The 16,581-nt window shown below is 46.2% G+C and overlaps 1 protein-coding gene across 2 annotated transcripts in view; it reads left to right on the forward strand.

Annotated features, from left to right (window-relative positions):
* Window positions 1-16,581, forward strand: part of MAD2L2 (mitotic arrest deficient 2 like 2) — a 164,558-nt gene that overhangs the window by 86,855 nt on the left and 61,122 nt on the right. The window lies entirely within an intron of this gene.

Raw genomic sequence — 16,581 nt, forward strand, 5'->3', positions numbered from 1 at the left:
AGACCAGTGGGTACTCAAGATTGTTGCCCACGGGTACTGTATAGAATTCGGCCAGTCCCCCCAATTCAGACCTCCACGAGCAAGACGCCTGATGCCAGAACATCTGCGCATCCTGCTACAAGAAGTCACGACCCTGCAGGAAAAGGGCGCCATAGAGGTCGTGCCTCTTCTACAGGTAAACAAGGGTATTTATTCAGTGTACTTCCTTGTACCCAAAATCTCACCATGCATCCCTGTACTAGATTTGCGCCCAGCGAACAAATTTGTCAAGCCCCAAAAATGTTGCATGGTCACTCTGCAAGAAGTAATTCTCCTGCTCAGACAGGGGGTTTACATGGCAACATTGGACATGTAAGATGCATACTTGCATGTTTCAATATTGCCGGGGCACAGAAAATACCTTGGATTCATAATACAGGACAAACGCTCTCAGTTCAAGGTACTACCCTTCGGCATAATCAACATGATGGTGCACAAGATGCTCCTACCTGTTTGCACATTGTATTTTTAGCCTAAATTGTGATTTTTGAATCTAGGTGAACCCTTGCTGCTATAATTGAGCCTACCTGGTTGCACATGCATCTTAGCCTATTTCACCCTAGTGAATTTTGATTTTAGGTGAACCCTCATGGGCCACATTTGCCATCCTGATTGTACCTTATAGTCGCCCACTGGCCACATTTGCCTTCTTGACTATGCCTATTACTGTTCGCAGACCACACTGACATTTTTGTGTACCTTAGGATGCACTACAGCCCACTCTGTACTAATCTGTTCCTACCTACCACTAGCCAGGGCCACCCAACCCAATTTGACTGTGCCCACCACTACCCCAGCCCTCCCTGCATACAATCATGCCCATGGCTCCCTGCAAGCTCGCCGCTGCCACTACTACGTTGCTCACTCTCCTTGCAACACTTGCTGCTCTCCAACTTTACACCAAGTCCGGCCCCTCACACCCACACCACAAAGCCCCTTCCCCCATCCCACGCTACCCCGGATGCCTCACAAACACACGCACATCTCAGACTCACCCACCGCACCCTGCATTACAATAATGCATAGACTGGATAGACTTCGAGCTCGCACACTGACTGCAGAATTAAGCACACAACCCCCCTCTCATAGAACACAGAAACCATAGATTGAGCTCCCGCACCATTTCCAAACACATCCCTCGCACTGAACATCCACATACCGACAAACAACCACTTACTAACCAAACCATACCCCACATTGTCACCACACATAACATATCAGACACATCCACCACCCACACCTCATCAAACAAACTGCACACACCTCACATCAAATTTCCCTCCTCAATGTCTGCTCCTCCCAGCTCACGCATCAGATATTCATGACCTCATAATCAACAATAACATTGACCTATTAGCCATCACAGAAACATGGTTACATGAAGCATCAGGCCCTGCCGTTGCACTTGCACTACCACCAGGCTTCACCATACTCTGACAAGACAGACCTGAACGAATAGGAGGCGGAATAGCCTTCATCTACAAGGAAAACCTCCAGCTCCGACCTGTCAGTCACTCCTCGACCAGCAACTCTGACCTTATCGGCCAAACTCACACTGTCACCCAACAGCAACATCAATATTCACTTACTGTACCGTCCCCCAGGCCTCACCCTAGACTCTAAGGAAAACATCATCCACATTCTCCGCAATAATATCAAAAGCTCCACTAAAACACTTCTATTGGGAGACCTCAATTTGGGATTCAATGATACTGAAGACAAACCTGCAGTCTCCCTCACCAAGGAACTTAGTGACCTAGGCTTCACCCAGAAAGTAGAAAGTCCAACGCACTCCAAAGGCTGCTTTCTAGATTGGATCACGGACCATAATTGCCTCTTTACTATCACTTCCAACAACTCACTGCCCTGGACCGACCACAACTGTATCGAATTCTGTTCCTATCACCAAAAACCACAAAACCCTGGCCCCGGCTATCGCTGCAAAAGTCAGCTCGAAAAAGCTTAAAGAGAATAACCTGCGCCCCTACCTCAACACCCCGGAACTAGCACCCCCATTCGCTAATGACCCAATATTCTAGCAGACACCTACAAAGATGTCATCACTAAAGCCATAAATGAAATAGCACCACTTGAATGGAAAAAAGAAAAGGAATCACTACACACCAACTCCTGGTTCACTGAAGCACTCCACTCCATGCGCTCCCACAAAAGAGCAGCACCAAAACAGCCATCACCGTTGCCAACGCCTTCAACACACGTATCTCCAATGCCAAATCGCACTCTAAAGAAATCTTCGCCATTTTTAACGAGCTTGTCTCCCCCCCGCCCCCACCCTCAATACACCTGATGAAATAATCCAAGGTGAAGCCTGGTGTGCTAGCATCCAAGCTCCCATGCTATACAAAATTGACCTTCTTCAAAAGGAAATCAAAGACCATTGCAAAGCATTACCTCAACAGACAGGAAACAAGCCTACCAACTCCACACCCGCCTCGTCTAAGCCCACCATAACCGACTTCTCTTTCAGGGACGTCACTGAACCAAAAGTCATCAACTTACTAAAAAATCTCAAACCCTCCCTTTGTAAAGGCGATATATGCCCCCCAAAGCTCAGCAAAGACTGCGCATACTGCTTTGCGCCGCTCTTTACGGCATTCATCAATGCGTCCTTTAAATCGGGCATTATCCCAGCGAGCCTCGGAGGCCTGGGTCCGACCCCTCCTTAAAAAAAAAAAACCTACCCTCGACCCCCCCCCACCCCACAACCCCACAATTACAGACCGATAACTACAGGGCCATTCCTCTTGAAACTACTGGACAAAGCCGCACACTGCCAAATCCAACACTTTCTGGAAACCCACTCCATCCTTGGGACCAGGCAATCAGGCTTCCGGAAAGGACACGTCACTGAAACAGCCCTACTGCTCCTCCTAGATCTATCCGCCGTTTTCTGGTTGATCACAAGACCCTCATCTCACACACTCAGCCAATTTCTCCTAAAGAATCTGCTCTCTGGGTCCCCTCATTCCTCGAGGGAAGAGCCGTGAAAGTCTTCTCGGATACTGCCAACGCCACACCCACTACAATCCATTGCGGGGTCCCTCAAGGATCTTGCACTGCACCCACACTTTACAACTTGTTCACTAAGCCTCTCTTTGACAAACTCGACTCGCTTGGTATCACATACACGAACTACGCGGACGACACACAAGTACTTCTACCTCTCTCAGGATCATACCACGAAGACGCCAAGGCACTCCACACAATCTACTCCATCATGCAGGCATGGATGGCAGTTAATGGCCTCTGCCTTAATAGAGACAAGACTGAAATCATGATACTAGGTCAACAGAGCACCCTAGACAAACTGGACAAACTGTACGCCAACTTCTCCATTGACAACTCTATCATCCCCGTATCCACAGCTGTCAAGACTCTGGGAGTATACCTAGACTCCTCACTATCAATTACCAGACAAGTCAGCGCAATCACTTCCTCATCTGCGCATACCACCAAACTCATAAACGCCATCAAGCCATACCTCTCAAAAACTAACTGCCTCTCAATAGCCAGAGCAACCATTGGAGCCAAACTGGACTACTGCAATGCCCTCCTAGCAGGCACATCGGAAAAAAACCTAAACAGACTGCAAGTCACACAGAACAATGCTCTCCGGGCCGCTCTTAGCATCCCAAGAAGAGAGCATATCTCCCAGGCCAGACACTCAGCCCAATGGCTCCTGGTCAAAGAGCGGATCACACTCAAAATCCTCACCCTCACACACCAATGCCTCTCGCTTTCCGCCCCGCCCTACCTATCGGAGACCATCTCCAAACCCTCTTCCTCGCGTCCCTCCAGGACGCAATACACCAACTGACTCCACATCCCACACATCAAAAAAGCCAAAGCCGGTGGCCTAAGTTTCCCCATACATTGTTGCCAAGTCCTGGAACACTCTACCTGCAGACATTGGAGCCGAGAACTGACTCCTGATTTTTCATAGGAAACTGAAAACCTCTTTCCTTGCACGATAATATGTGACACTCGCTAACCTATGTAAATATTCTGCACTGTAAATTTGCACAAATGTCATATATTTTATTTTTTTGCACTCCTGTAAATATTGTATTATGCTTGTATATGCAACTAAGATATGTCTGTAACAAGCGCCACGATGCCACCGGGCTGACGTGCGCTCTACAAATCTGAATAAATAGGAACCAGTCACCATGATATTGCTGGCCCCATTTGGGCCCGCCAACCCTGGATCGCTCATCTGATGGAAATGTCTCTATCTCTCACAGTGAAACTACCTTGCCCGTACAACAAGTTGTCGCAGGACAAAAGGGAGACACTACACCCATGCCCGCAAACATTGAAGTTAGCGGCCTGGCTCCAGAGGTCATAGAGTTCGGTCACCTACAACTCCCTCAGAGGTGCATGGACATATTTAAGGAAGCGAGAAAACCTAACACTCGATATTGCTATTCGGTGCAATACCAAGGGCATCCATCCCATTGACTGCTCTCCTACTCACATTGTATTTTACCTGACTCACTTGCTTGACTCAGGCCTGGTTTTTAATTCCCTTAAGGTTCACTTAGCTGCGGTCTCAGCCTACACTACATCACAACAAAAGGTGTCCTGGTGGAAGATGCCAGTTAAGGCTTTCATGGAAGGGGTCAAGAGGATTCACCCCCTGACCTCCTACCCCCCATTTCAAATCTAGCTCCCGGATGGGACCTGAATGTGGTATTAACCCGACTTAAGCGGTCTCCATTTGAGCCTATGCATAAGGCAAGCCTCAAAGATCTTACCTAAAAGACAGCCTTCCTAGTGGCTAACACTTCTATAAGAAGGGTTAGTGAACTACAGGCCCTTTCAGTTCTAGACCCTTTCGTTACCGTTCAGAGATAAGGTGGTTCTGCGCCCTCACCCTTGTTTTGCACCTAAATTTGTCTCCAAGTTCCATGAGAACCAATCAATAGAACTGGCTATTTTGTTCCAGCACCCTACTAAAATGGTTGAAAGAAGCCTACACACATTAGATGTGCGTAGGGCAGTCATGTTTTACCTGGACAGAACTAAACCACTGAGTAAATAAAACCAATTTTTTGTTTCAATGGCAGCTGGAAGAGAAGGGGATTCCGTTTCCAAATCGGCAATCTCAAGGTGGATTGTCAAATGCATCACTGTTTCTCTCTTGCTAAGAGAGAACTGCCCCTTCAAGCCTAGAGCACACGCTACTGTGGGCACGGGGGCTTCCATAGCAGTCATTGCAAATGTTCCCCTAGAGTCCATTTGCAAAGCGGCAACCTGGAGTTCTGTACACACCTTTACAAAACACAATTGCCTTGACACTCATTCTAGGTCTGATTCTCAGGTGGGACAAGACCTCTTTTCACTACTGTTCCGTCTCAAACCCACCTCCAACTCTGCTTACTGCTCACTAGTCTATACACAGCATATGATTCTAAGCAGATTAACAAGTATTAGAAGACATGCATTACTTACAATGGTATCTGCTTAGATTCACATGCGCCTGTCCTTCCTCCCTGTTCGGATGGAAGGAACATGGACGTCTTACTATGTCACTCTTTTCTGTACTCGCTCATGATAGTCATAAGGCTCTTTCACGGTAGAAAAAATACAATCAGAGGTATTTGGACGCGTGAGGGATTTTGGGTACACTACACGTCACGTAGGGATAGTGTTACAGGCACGCCCATGTCGACATCCCCTTTCGATTCTCGAAAGACGAGATGCAATACTGGATGTCTGACTATATGCACAGCATTTGAATCTAAGCAGATACAATCATCAGAAATGCTTTTACGGTAAGTAATGCATGTCATATGTACCAGACTGAATTTGCATAGTCTTGTGCAAATTCATCGAACCGCACCAAAGTTATAAGCCATCAAAAAACTGCTCTTTGCCGACCCTGTAATGTGTGCATACGTGTACTGTGAGGAATCTGAGGGCGTCCTCACTTCTTTCTCAAAAATATTGCTCTCTGATCCTGACCCTGGGGGTTAATATGTGAGGAAGGATCACCTTGGAGGAGGAGACTTTGGGAGTGGAGTTGAGGCACTCTTGGGTGGGGGACGTGGAATCCCCATTCCCTTTCACAAATGAAATATGCCCCAGGCTATTCTAGGATATTTCCAAACTCTTCCCTATTGTGTTAGAAAACCATCTCCCAATTTATAACAATGTGGTACTGAGACGAGGAAGAGACCACACAGGAACTTGCATTTGTTTTTGGCTCTGACCTGCGTGCACACGCGCACACATGCACACCTGTACTGCGATGAGGAAGAGTGATGTCACGTACCATGACCGTTGTGAACTCAATGCGAATATCCAGCACCTGGATAAGCTGCTATTCAGGCCTGGGCCCAGGAGATGATACTGTGTTAGAGCGGACGAGTTCCACCCCCTTCTTTTGTTTAAAATATTGCGGGAACCGCTAAGTGGTCGGACAGTGGCAGTCCGCAGGACCGCCACTGCGTCGAGCCATACTTCAAGGTCTCGACCAGAGAGCAGCTCACAAACTAGTAAGTGCACTTGAGACTTTCCATTGCTAAATACAACAGAAGTAGCCAGACTGCTGCAGCTCATCTGCGGTTGACTCCTTTAACTGGCTTGCTCAATAAAGGTCACAGTTGACAGTCCGCCGCAGAGAACAGTGGGTCTTTGTATTTACAAACCCGATCGCAGTTGAACGCCGGCTGGGGGAGGGCCAGAGGAATGCTTCGGCGAGCCGCCGCAGGCCTTTACAGGAGAGGCCCAGTGGGCTCTCCAGGGAGCTCCTGAGACAAGCCTATTTGGATTTACCGCAGAACAGTACCCCTTAATTCCAGATTGAATGCAGTACCCTTTGGGTGCACTACAACAACCCCGACCTCCTGGCAATAGGAACCCAACCTTTGGTATATGTCTGTGCTACACAGGTTGTTGGGCAGCCAGGCTTATCTCAAGAGGGGTCAATGTGAGCAGTAGGGGAGTTGGAGATTCCTAGTGACAAGTATTCAAATAAACTCTTACACACCAGGTTACTTGATTAAACAATTATTAATTTATTTAACAGTTAGTTTGAGTAAGCCTTCTTCAGAAGGGGGCAATATAATAGTAACACACAAATACACTCCAAAATACACTCTTAGTTTCTCTAAATCAGCAAGTACCCATTTGAGATGGCACACACACTTCCTAGACCCTCAGTTGATGTAAATAGCTAGGACACTGTGGACATTAATATATCACTGTTGCATTTAGGGCAATACTTAGGAGTTTGTCAAAGAAAAAGGTTATTAGAATAAAACATTCTGAAGCAGGTAAGTACTTTTGGTAACCCCCAATACAAAGTAAGTTAATCCCTGAGGGAAGAAGTCCTTCGGGGAGCCAGGCGAGGCCAAAGTAAATTGGACAAAAGTCTAGGTGAGCTGAAGCAATTCTTGCAGGTAGGTAAAAGTCTTTGTAGAAAAGAAGAAATCAAAGTAAGGCCACAAGCGGATTAGGCTTGTGAGGTAAAGAAGCTGTTGGCAACTCTACAGAAACAACCAAGACAAGTCTCCACTGAGAACAAGTGAGGTTACAGAGGTAAGTTCTCTTAGACTTTAAAGTACCTTCTGGTTAGAGGAAATGGTTCCAGCTGGCTTCTGTTCCTGTGCAGCTCTGCAGATCCTGTGTTTTGGGTCTCAGTTGTGGGGATAAGAGGGAGGATGTCTGGAGAACTCCCGCACTGCAATGGGACGATCGATGACGGAGTAGGACCAACTTCTATTCAGTGGCCCTTCACGGTTTCAGCTTCTCGCATCTCAGCAAATAGCACCACTGCGGACTCATGGCTGTTGAGACGGGCTTTCCTTGCATCTGGGGTCCAGCACTCTGTTGAGGTGGCTCTGGCTCGGTCAGTCCTGCTTCCTGGGAGTGCAGAGGATCTTACTGGAGCTCTTGGCCAAGTTTAAAAGCAACGCATACGATCTGGTGTTCCTATCCCTGGCTATTCGGTTCCAGCAACGACTGCAGTGGAAATTCAACCAGCTTCGAGAGGATGTCCAGGTGGCTTACTTGGGAGTTGATTGGTCCCACCAACTCAAGGGGAGAAGTCGTCCTTGCAGGGCTTCTCTAGTCGAGACGAATTCGGAGCTTCAGCAGAGCAGCAGGGCTTCACCCGGCAAACCAACGGTCCAAGAGTTGCAGCAGGCGTCTCTTCCAAGTTCTTCTTTGGATTCCTTCGTCCAGTGGTCGACTCTGCCTTCCAAATCAAAAAGCCTTGCCTTTTAAGCAGGTTTCTCCCATTCATTCCAGCCTAGCTGCCAGTCAAAAAGCAGGGTGGCTTTCCTTATCAGACAGCCAGCCGGCCAATCCCCTTTGGGTGCATTCCTGTAACCAAGGGGATTAAGCACAGGGAGTTTCGAGCACCTCCCTCACTTTCTGCCCCCGCCAGACCTAATGGAGCCGGAGGCGGGCTTCACTTGTGAATCCCACCAAAGACAAAACGGACAAAGGGACCAAACCTGGTTTGGCGCACAGAGTAAATCTCAAGAAGGACCTTTCCACAAAGAAATGGCACCCTTGGGTGCTTTACTGGGCTGTGAACACGGAGCCCGCGGTTAAAAAGTAAACCACTGCCACCAGCCATTCATTGAGGAAAGGTTAACATAAAATTGTTACATGAGAAGCTAGATAGACTAAGGGGATATGAAGTAACCCCTCAGCACCCTATTGTAAGATAGTGTGTGCGGGGTCTAGAAAGTTACAATGTAAGTAAAGTCCATTTCACTTCACTGCTCTTGGAAACAGTAGTTTATCCAAGAGAAGGTATTTAAACCTTTGGGAAATCTGAAAGACTTTCCTTTGCCACTGCACTGAAGGTGTGTGACACAATGTAAAAGATGATGCCTGTGGAGTTTGTCAGACTCCACAACCAAAAGAAACACAGTGCTCAAGTCATAGCAAAAATACATGAGGGAGTGGGGGGAAAGGGTCACACTCTCCAGGTTAAAAAAACCAATTCATAAAATCCAGCAAAGTTTATGGGGGTCTCTAAGGTGGAGGGAATTGGCACATTTCTGAGAATTCTCCCTAACATGGGCGATAACAATGTCTGTTTTATCGGCAAATCAAAGCACACTCCGATCAGCGCAAGTAACCATGAAGGTGCTAGTCGATCTTCCGTTGCTACAGGGAGTACTGAAGAGCAGCAATGTACCCGCTAGAGCAACCGCTCCTTGTGAAGATGCTTCATTGGCTCTGGTAGCCAGGGAACTGAGGTCCATGGAGGAATCAGCCACAGTTGTTTTCAGATTCGTAAAGCAGACCCAACCAGTCGCCAAAAAAACCAGGACTAGCAGTCCTTGAAGTACTTCTGGAAACCGAAAGGCCTAGCACCTGAAAATCTGCTCTCTAAACGCTGCGTCTACCGGAAGGCGGGGGACCCACCCCAGAGATGGGGAACGGAGCTAATGGATGGGGGTGCTTTTTTTCTCAGACGAGGCAACCCCAAAGCACTTGTGGAGAGTGGCTCAGCGGTTGGCCGAGTTCTGTGTGGTCCGCAAAAGGCCGCTGGCACTTTGATCTTGCTGGGTCAGTCTGCCCCAGAAGGCTTCGACAGCCCTGGTGCCATTCCAACGAGCCCCTCCAAAAAAAAAAAAAGGTCCACCGAGGAAATGGAAGCTGGGGGGTTCCCACCATTACAAAGTAAAAAGACCACGTACCGTGCACAACAATGTACCCCGGCAAGGATAACTCCGAGATCCTCTGCATGTCCACAAACCCCCACTGGTGTGGAAAAAGTAAAAGATAGAGAGAAAAGTAAAGATCAGGAGCATCCACTCTCAAACTAAGACCTCCTGATAGATCTGCCGCTGCGCAAGTAGTGGACAAGACCCTGGTATCCTCACAGCTAGACACAGACCTTATTGTGTCCCCGATGCTAACTTGGTGCCATTCATGAAGCTGTACGAAACCCTGAGTGGCCAAATAAGAGACCAGACCACAGTGATGACCACGCTCCGAATGCTTTGTCACTGGCATTCAGGGAAACCTAGACAAAAACAAGTAAGAAATCATTTATATTCTACACAGCATCATTGAAACAGCGACTAGAGCAAAAAGTAAGTCATCGTGCCGTGGACCAATTGAGTCTCTGGCCCAAAATTATAGAATACTCAGGAACTCGAGCTGTGAATCCCACTGCGAAAGATGTGGCCGAGGGGCCTTGGGCTGACCCTTGTCTCCCCAGGAGGAGCCCTCCTAAGCAGGATCAAGTACCTATGTCCCTGTCACTTGATGTGTAGTCCCTGGAAACTACGCCTGTTGTGAAATGTCATGTTCCGGAGCTTGTATCAATAGAGGAGACTCCAGCAATGGCCACAGTACCCTCCTCTGATTTATGTAATAGTTGAGCCATCCACCGCAGGTCCAGTTAACGCTCTACCCACAAATAAATGAGATATTTGCCAAACTCTTAGAGGGGAGCAAGGATAACGCCACTTTGATTGAATGAATAAGTCTCCTCAAAGTAAAAGAGTTGCCCTAAGAAGAAGAAAACCGGCTTAAGAAACAGGCAATGCTATTAAAGTGCAACCTATTCATCGTAACTCCGAACACAATCAGCCAAAACCTGTACCGAGGGAGCAGCACATCCTAAGAAACCTAGTTCCACCGAAATTAACAGAAGAAAAGAGCAGGAAAGAGGCCCGCATTACTACGGGAGAAGGCATCCGCTCTGCCACCATTCAAAGGAGTGAGATTGGAGATGATACACAGGGACAGACAGTGGTAGCTTCTGAGGATGAAGACCAGTGGGACCTCATGAATCTATCCACATATACGGCCTGGGTGGATGAAGTTAGATGTCGAGAGGGATGAGGCTTCAGCCCTGCATAGAGCGCCACCTCAAGGAAGTCTGAGTGATGAGATGAGTCAAAGCGAGGACAAGATTGAAATCCAGCAGTCTGAAACAGATGACGCATGTTTAAAATCAAAAGCTACGTCGGCAGAAGTCGAGACCGTTTGATGTAGCGACCAAAGTATTATTGAAGTTCAAATTATGGAGGATGCTTCCTTCGTCAACCGAAAGGAGGTGGTAAAGGTCCCTGCCCAGCAAGAGAAATGTGCCCATGTAAAAAATTGGAGGACCAAAGACCATTCTATCATAGAAAATGGAGGGAAAACCAGAGTCCGAGTTATGAACCCTCTAAGAAACACTAATCGCAAGACCAGGAACAAGAGAAGGCCAAGCCCCTCAAGGCGAATATTAAGGAAGGCTCTGGATTGAAAGATCACCACAACACTTCTAACAAGACATCTAGACTTTATTTAGAAAGAGTATTCTTCATTAAAGACAACTTGATACTGAATAGAGCTACTTATTGCGCGAGTTTCATAGTATTTTTGCGCTAAACCATATTCACTCAAATGATCTACACCTGGTAGAATTCCCTGAGGAAGCAGGTTTGGACAAAATCGTTATGCATTTATCCTCAACTAAGGACATCCTCTTAAGTGAGAGGGAAAAACTGTTCTTTGGGCTTTACCCTTTCTGAGTATGACACACAAAAGCAGTCCAAAAGTAGAGGCGTTAAGGGGGCTGAGAAGTTGACTGTCACGTGGACAAACGCCAGGTGGCTAAACTAGGGCCATCGGTGTATGAAAGCCACTCGCCCAAGAGGGAGTCATTGCCCCGGAAGAAATCAGTCGATTCGACTAGTAGTGGAAAACAATCGGAAACCTAAAGATATCGATGAATTCCTGACGATCGACTGACCGATCTGGAAGAAGATTGGGGGTGGCTGGCATGCGCCTTGGCCACTGGTAGTAACCTGGCATAGCGCTCTGGGGAAGGTGGGGTTGTCAGTGAGGGCCTCGGTGACATGCCATACACGCCTTTGCTGTTGGAACACGAGAGGCTTTGCCCACTTCTTTGGTGAGGGATCTCTAAAACTACAGGATTTTTACTTAGTCTGTCTAAGACGTGGCTCCGCTCCCCTCCCCTCTTGGATGGGTTCACCATATATTAATCCGGCAGAAAAGGCCCTAAATGGAAGTCCCGCGGTGGATCTATTGATGGCCCTAAACAGTAGAGGCTATAAAGTGATCTCTGAGAGTCAACCTTCACCCTTGATTCAAGTCCTGCTAATAAACTTGTATTGGAATGAGGCCTCTCCCAAAGGCAAAGGGGTTTGTAAGTAGTCATGGCCCTGATTGATGAGGCAAAAGGCAATTGGCCCAAGATGGAATTTCTACTGTGTGGTGATCTTAACATTTACTGCTTTGACACAAACCTTAACCTTATTGAAGATTATATTCCAACAGCAAGCATCCAAATAATGAGAGGTTTGCACTGGAGAAACAAACTTGCCTTGAGAAACCTCTATTTGGCAAACTGTCCTATTGTGGGGGGATTCTCCTGATAATCCAACATGGAAAAGGGGAGGGAGAAAAATGTTTTGTATTGCATCTTCGCTTCAGACAATTTACAGGAGCACTTAACCAGCCTAATCGTCCAAGTCACCGACCTTAGCGAGCACAACATAATGGAACTAACCATTTCTAATTGGTTGACAGGGCCAGTTGTAAGGGAAACCTCCAATCTGGATGTAATGCCTGGGAGAAACGGGATGAGGGTTCACTCCCGTGGGAGACGCAGTCCGAAGGGAAAATGGACCTGTTGCGGTGACCTCCTCTTTCAAAGCCTTCAACACAGTCAGAACAACTCTGAATAAGCCACAATTCTGACGTCAAGGTGGCAAGGAGGAAAAAAAAGACCTAACTTTCAGAGTAACAGGCATAAGTCTTTGGAAAAGGTAAGGCGACTGAAACAAAGCTTTAAAAATGTATTAAACCATACATTTTGGATGCTGCAGCAGAACGCTGAAAAAATGATGAGCATATTTGCCACCAAGAAAACTGCAGAGGTTTGGACAATTATGAACGTTCTCCTCGTGCCCTAGGTGTCCCTGAGCTACAACCCGATTGCTCCAGAGTCTTGGAGCAAGCATTTTACATCCTTGTATACACTGCCTGACAATAGTTGAACAAGTAGGGAAGGGCCATGGATGTTTCAGTCTGAAAAGGGTGACATATTAGATCAGATCCAGGAGATAAGTAAATAAGTAAATCCAGGGCTCCCGTCCCGGACATTGTTACCAACCATATGCTGACGAAAGAACCAGAGAAATGGGCAGACTGGTTTTGGTCCTGGTTTGCGGAAATCAAAAGGGAGAAAAGTATTCCAGACTCTTGGAAGCACTCTAGAATAGTCCCCATCTGTAGAAAGGCCGATAGGTTAAATCCAAGCAATAATAGGACTATCGCCTTATTAGATGTGACGGGCAATATCTTTGGCTCTCTTATTTTGAATACCCTCACGAACTGGAGTAAAACCAGTGTTACGACCAATGGCAAGCAGGGTTCATTAAAGGCATGGGGACCGACCTTGAACTTATTCTTGCTAAACATCTTAAAGGCTAGAGCGAAAATGAAGAATGGGTCGGAATTGTACCTAGCCTCGATCGATTTATCTCAGGCGTTTGATACCATCAACCGACAACTCCTCTGGGCGAAGTTGAAATCTTGGGCTTGTCCCAAGGACATAAGAGAGGCCATCTTGATGTATGGGGCAGAAACCTCCTTTACATTTGTCTGCTGAGATCTGGGCTAAATAAGAAGGCATCTTTTGGTGAAGAGTTTTATCTTTGCCCAACTGTGTGCCCATTCAAATCAGAATGGTCGAGTTGGGCTTGATTTCACTGCACGTCTGTACATTCAGGAAAACCCTGTCATGTGTTCGGAAATGTGGTGGGGAAAACATGGAAGGAGGCTTTGCAGCCATATGAAAAACAATGTCTGGCAACAAGGACTCGCAAGGCAAGCCGACTTCCGGGTCTGCAACAGTAATATTGACAGACCTAAATGAGGCCAAATCAAGCCTGTGGTTCCACCCAGGAAAGGTGAAGAAGAAATTGTATGACTTGATTGGTACTTTTGGAGCACAGGCGCAACTCTAAGTTATATGGCAATAATTTCCCGGACATATGACCTAGGGGATCAATGTCCACCTATCTTTCTAAATTTCCATAAATACAATCTATTCTTGCGCTTCAGACTAAATTTGTTCCCGATTTTAAAGAACTTGCCCAAATACGAAAGGCAAAAGAGCAGCAAATTTAAAATGCAGAATGTGCAAATGTTAGAGGGAATCTTTGTATCATCTGGCGCTGTTATGCCCTGGGCTAAGAAACACAAAGACAAAGTGGCTAGGAAAATACGTCAATCTGTTTCCAACTCTTAACGGCAAAAGACTGGTGGTCAAAGTTAATGTTGGACGAACAAGTGTCTGTAACTTTGGCATTGTTAGCTTTCTTAAGCGTTTACGCTGATTGACAAGTAAAAGGAATGGATTGAGAACTTTAAAGGTGCTTTGAAGTGGTCATTTTGTTCTACTATTCGGGGCAACCCTGAGCTGAGAAAACGGGGCTTTGCCCCCAGTGATATGATGAGATACATTATGCAATGTTGGAACTAACAACCGCTTCTCTCAGGCTCGGTTATCTTGCTTGTCTTCTTCTTCTATTTGTATCATGTCATTTTTGAATTTGCAATTTTCGAATTTCTTTGACAATCAAACGCTAAAAGGTTTGTATTTTTAAACCAGAAGGTAATAAAAAATAAGGAACTGTGAATCATAGTAACTGAAGAAAGCAAGTATTTGTGATGAATGTAAAGAACTGTGAGTTATAAGTTGAGAAAAAGCAAGCATTGGCAAGAGTCCTAAGGAAAAGAACTGTACAAGCTGCAAGTTGAAACTGGGGCAACTGAGAGCCTGATAATCTGACCAGTGAATGGAGGCAAAACAAGTGTTGAACAAGAACAGTGAGAATATATGTCCAGTACCATTTTTGAGCTGAAGCAGTGGTGGTGCAACTGTGCAAAACAAGCCAATCAGGTGTCGGTTGCGTGACCTGTAATGGGTGGACAGTGTGGTCTGACAACTGTGCTTAGACCGAGCACACCCCACTAAAGAGAAGCTGCTTGATTTAATATAAAAGTTTATGGTTGATCTTGAGAAGCTTGCTTATGGTGAACTGACAGAGTTGAACGTTGTGATTTTGATGAGATCCAAAAGGGCTGAATGCTGAAAAGAATCCTGAAGAATTGTGTTGCGAAAAAAGAGAGACTTGAAAGCTTTGGGGAAGGGGACCCCCTTTATGAAAAGTGAAATATTTGGAATCCTGGAGAAGGGAGAGCCCTTTTCTGACCTAGTGCTGAAAGCTCTAAACTGTTTTTTGTTTTGTCCACTTTCACTTGATGCTGACACCCCTACACAGTTTGGACAAAAAGATGTGAAGGCAAGTATAGGTTTTGGACACAAACAGACATTTACTTTGGGCTTCCTGACACTATTAGTTTTATTTGGGGAAATCCCACCCTGGCATAGGGCAAGGGGCATTACTGCAACCTCTTTGTGGTTTTTAATAAGTGTATAGCCCATACTGTACACTGTTGTCGGTCTACTTCCTGATGCCTTCACAATGCATATAGACCTGCATTAATTTTCTCACTGATATTCGGAGACTAGGGCTGCAATTCACAAATTGTGCACCTTCTGTGTCTCAATTGAGCGATCAGCACCTAAGGTTTGCGTTAACGCGGCTTTGTGATTGGACCAGTAGCGTCAGCGAACCCAGATTCAGGAAGGGAATCTGCGGACCAAACCGAGATATTACTAAACTTAGTTTTTTTCCTTCTTCCTACTTGTTGGCCATTTTTCTTCTTTTAATATCTACTAAACAGGTGAACACAATTTGCGAAAGCATGCTTTCAGGACCAGGTTGCTGTCCTCTTGCAGGTTTGGTGCAAATTGGTCCAGGAGTTCGGGCTGTAACACATTACCCGCCACCACCCAAGTCTATGTGGATTTTGCAAAACAAATTTGTTGGGTCTATATTTTATGTGGATTCATCGAACTGTGCCAAAATTATAAGGTGCCCAGAAACTGCTCTTCCAGTAGGAAAGCCAACTTCTACTTTAACTACGGAGTCACTACCACAGAGCCTGTAATGGCTCAAAGATTCACTCTCCACTACGCCTTCTTTCTCAACTCTCCCCAGGCAACCCAGTATATCACGGTCGAGGATGTCAAACTGTTTAGATATTGACTGTTTGAGACCGTTTTCTTATACGCTGGTACATTTTGCAGTATGAAGTCTGTTGTGTACTTTTTTTGTAAAGGTATGGTGCATTTAGTATTTTTACAGTTCTTTTGGGCAGAATGCATTCCATTGAGCACACTGTGCAATTCATAAATTTCGTGGACAATGATTTGAGCGTTTATCGCCACATTCTTCAAACTTTCCTACCCATACACTTGTATGTGGATTTTCCAGTGAATCACAAAGCCAGATCATGTATATCCTTGGCGCTAAACCCAGTAATCTGAGGAAGGACTTGATCTTACATGGCACGCATTTATTTCCATGTTTGGGCAGCATTGTTGAAAAGGCTCACTTGGAGTCCTGCCGGGATAACGCCTTCTGTTCCCTTATCACAAAATCGTTACAGCAGCCT

This window comes from Ambystoma mexicanum, chromosome 8, assembly GCF_040938575.1.
Source record: "Ambystoma mexicanum isolate Mex_15411 chromosome 8, UKY_AmexF1_1, whole genome shotgun sequence".
In the NCBI taxonomy this organism is placed as follows: domain Eukaryota; kingdom Metazoa; phylum Chordata; class Amphibia; order Caudata; family Ambystomatidae; genus Ambystoma; species Ambystoma mexicanum.